The sequence below is a fragment of the Lepisosteus platostomus genome, chromosome 2 (assembly GCF_059453375.1).
Source record: "Lepisosteus platostomus isolate fLepPlt1 chromosome 2, fLepPlt1.hap1, whole genome shotgun sequence".
Classification (NCBI taxonomy): Eukaryota; Metazoa; Chordata; class Actinopteri; order Semionotiformes; family Lepisosteidae; genus Lepisosteus; species Lepisosteus platostomus.
The window spans coordinates 45,982,879-45,986,839 of NC_142612.1; the positions used below are offsets into that span (position 1 = coordinate 45,982,879).

At 39.7% G+C, this 3,961-nt stretch overlaps 1 long non-coding RNA gene across 2 annotated transcripts; it reads left to right on the forward strand.

Moving 5' to 3' along the window:
- Nucleotides 1-248: 248 nt before the first annotated feature.
- Nucleotides 249-3,716, forward strand: LOC148676387 (uncharacterized). Of its 2 annotated transcripts, none has more exons than XR_015926629.1 (4): nt 249-331; nt 2,300-2,447; nt 2,535-2,648; nt 3,351-3,716. It is a non-coding gene; the product is annotated as an uncharacterized LOC148676387 (long non-coding RNA). The 2 variants fall into 2 exon arrangements; XR_015926630.1 differs by lacking the exon at nt 3,351-3,716 and adding an exon at nt 2,757-3,054.
- The last annotated feature ends 245 nt before the right edge of the window (nt 3,717-3,961 follow it).

The following is a 3,961-nucleotide window of genomic DNA, read 5'->3' on the forward strand; positions in this document are numbered from 1 at the left end:
CCCGCACCCTCTGGTATGACGTGAACATCTGCATGTGTCTCCACAAGGTTTTGCGGTGGTATTGTAAACCCCAAACAAGGTTTTTTAAATGTGTAGCGACTTGTCCCTTCACCCGTGTCTGCGGAATAGACACATACGAGTTTTGGTGTGGAGTATATATCCCGGTGTCTTTAAGACTCACATGGTCGTAAAGCGTTATTCAAAACTTTGTCGTAATTACTCACCAGTGTTGGGCTGCGCTGTAACTGGCCTTTTTACAGTTGTGGTTTTCGGGGCTAATGGAAATGAATGGATACACACAGTCATGACCACATTACGGAACAACTCCCTGGTAATACCATTATAATAATTCAATATTGTCTAGTATACAAATATTATACAACGTTTTGTAACTATAGCAAACATGAGACATGCACTGTGAAGTTGTAATTGTCTCACAAAAAGCCGGATATACATACCGCTGAAATTCGTGGAGTCCTGGTCTTCGTCTATCAAGTCGAGCTGTGTTAAGTCTGTAAATAGAAGATCTTCAGACTGTTGTAATTGATCGGCGTGATCAATTCTGACAAGTTAGGTGATAACGTGAGACTGTAAGAATTGGAATCCAGCCATAACTTTGCCTGTTAAACCGCTGGTACTTATACACAAACCGATAAACTCTTCTAAGAAACCCCCCACATAAAACCATTAATCTTAGGTATCATTGGGGGTGCACGTACTGGGCTGTAGAAATTATTTTAAGAAACATTTTAGAAAACGTTTTAGACCATTATAATGTTAAAATCTATATTATTTTAAGGCATACAACGGTGTCTAAATTTCATAGCTATTAAAACGTGGTGAAAATGTGCCACGGTGTCTGTGTTTGATTCACCAACAGACCGCTAAGAATATTATCAAGCAAAATGTTTTTTATTAATGCTATAAGAAAATGTATCTGTTCTTTATAGGGACGTGTTCACAAACCAAGCTGACGTTTTGAGGTTTTGTTTTGAGGTTAAGAACATTTTTGCGTGAAATACATGGGGTGCTTGTAAATTAGAAAACTTTACATGAATTTAAAATGTTTGTAAAATTTCCCTGGGGGTTCCCCCCCCCCCCCACTCTGCATTCCAGAGCCTTTAACTAACCCCAACACACCGCCCGTCTCCAACAACATCACAAATTATGTCTACTGGGAAACAATTTTAGAACTTTAGGACCAATCCGTTAAAGTATGAAAAACAACACCCCAACATTTGTTGCCTGTTAATACCTTAAAGACTTTTATGCTTGCGATGTGTGGAAATTTATCTCAAACTTTCGAAAAAGCTGTCGCGAATGTGTTATTAAAAATAAACTGTGTCTTATTACGTTATTTTAAAAACTTTAAGACCAACCCCGCGTGTTTAAAATTTCTTTTCTGGGGAAACACAACATCTGTGTTTGCGTTGTGTGTTAATACTTTTAAAGTTTAAAACTTATAAACTGATAAGTGAATATAGACCATTATAATGTTAAAATCTATATTATTTAAAGACATACAACGGTGTCTAAATTTCATAGCTGTTAAACGTGGTGAAAATGTGCCACGGTGTCTGTGTTTGATTCACCAACAGACCGCTAAGAATATTATCAAACAAAATGTTTTTTATTAACGCTATAAGAAAATGTATCTGTTTTTATAGGGACGTGTTCACAAACCAAGCTTGACGTTTTGAGGTTTTATTTTTTCGCGCTGCGATGTTAAGAACATTTTTGCGTGAAATACATGTGGTGCTTGTAAATTAGAAAACTTTACATGAATTTAAAATGTTTGTAAACTTTCCCTGGGGGTTCCCCCCCCCCCCCCACTCTGCATTCCAGAGCCTTTAACTAACCCCCACACACCGCCCGTCTCCAATTACATCACAGATTATCTCTACTGGGAAACAATTTTAGAACTTTAGGACCAATTTGTTAAAGTATGAAGAACAACACCCCATCAGTTGTTGCCTGTTAATACCTTAAAGACTTTTACGCTTGCGATGTGTGGAGATTTATCTCAAACTTTTGAAAAAGCTGTCGCGAATGTGTTATTAAAAATAAACTGTGTCTTATTACGTTATTTTAAAAACTTTAAGACCAAACCCGCGTGTTTAAAATTTCTTTTCTGGGGAAACACAACATTTGTGTTTGCATTGTGTGTTAATACTTTAAAACTTATAAACTGATATGTGAATACTTTTCGCTCTTGATAAATCAGGGGGGTCATCACAACCAATGTTGTGATGCATTTTAAAGCATCACAACCAATTGAAAAATGTCTTGTGTTATGTAGGCGTGTTACACCATTGGCGCATATTCTTAAACGCTCCGGCCTGACAGGGTCGCAGTGCGTGCTTGGAGCTGTCAGACACCGCGGAGCTGCTGAGATGGCTTCTTTGTGTGAAGAAACAACGGGGTCCGCTACTCTACAAAGTGAAGAGGTAGGCGGCTAAATTTTTTTTTCTGATCGTGGAATTGTTGTATTGGTGCTTAGCGTATGTCATTTTAATACTTGGTCTTCTTTTTAGCAAAACCCGACCCCACCCTCTGCACCCTGTGACAGCGGCGGGGGTGTGAGTTCAGCTGGGGTACCAGATGTTGAAGAACTGCCGGGTGCTAGCGATGATACCACTCTATAAATGGTAAATATTAAGGAAAAACCTTAGCTCAAAAGTGCGTTAAATGCTCGATATTTTAGGTACAAAGCATGTCTATTTTGTTAAGCCTTCCTTTTCTTTTTCCTTTAATAGAATAAAGAGAATGTGGACGGGTCAATCTTCAGCCTACCGGCACAAGTGAATGTCTCGTGTCTATGCTTGTGTGTTCGCCCAAATGTTAATAAGGCTGATGCCCATGTCCCTAATGAGCCCGATGTTATGCCCCAGATTGTGAAAGCAGTAGTTTATTGCATCTTCAAAAACTGTTTAAAGGGGGTCCTGGTTGATGACTGCCCGGCCTGTTTGATTGACCATCCCGGGCAGCGGGGTCACACATGCCTGTCTGGCGGCTAAACAGATGGGTCTGAAGACGTGACGTTTGCCGCTTTAGAAATTTAAAGTCTCTCAGTTTAGCCCGAATTTTATCGGCTGTTCTGTACACCGCCCGGTGTCTGGGTTCGTACACCATTACAAATGACACTGAGCGGTGCATAAAACAGTTGCTAAAAAATATAATTGAGGACCGCTCCCCATACGAGCATGTACACACCACACTTGAACAGCTGGATGAAAAATTAGTAGACGTGACTTTTGATGAGTTGCAAAAGAAACACTATGCTTACTTTTACAGACGCAAAAAAAAAGATCTATGTAAAATGTGAATACAGATTTCACTCTGTTTTACAGACCCGGGAGTGCCATCGTCCGAAGAATGAAGAATTTCGAATGTATACGTCTGAATTCTTACTAAGAGTGCTTTACACACTTCTCTCTACAAAGCTTGATATGCAAAACAAAGAGTCAAATGCTAATGTCCTTAAATTTGTTAAAGAGATAGATGTGTATGTCAAGAACTTGAGTGAAATTATTGCAGATCTGATGTTTTCAGATCAGAAAAGGAAGCCTGGGGGGTTCTACAGTGTGTATTCCAAAATACAGCGTGTTTTGCACAGAACCTGTGGTAACACCATCCCACTGATTACGCAGGCAAATTTTTTTGCCCTGCTAGATCGGATCGCCCAGTGTGGTTCGCATGGCTTTAGACACGGGGAGCGGAAGTTATGAATGCTTTTTCAGATGCCGCAAAGTTTCTCAGCAATGTTGGGGTGGTGGTTACGTGTACCGAACTAATTTAATTGTTGAATGCAAACAGGAGCCAGTAACGCATGTGTGCTGTGTTGTTTCAGTGTTTGAAAACCCACTGTTGAAATAAAGCGGTTCACATTTCACATGGTGTTTGTCCTGTGAATTATTTTCGTGAGACTTTACACAGTCAGTGTGTGTGTGTGCTTATACCC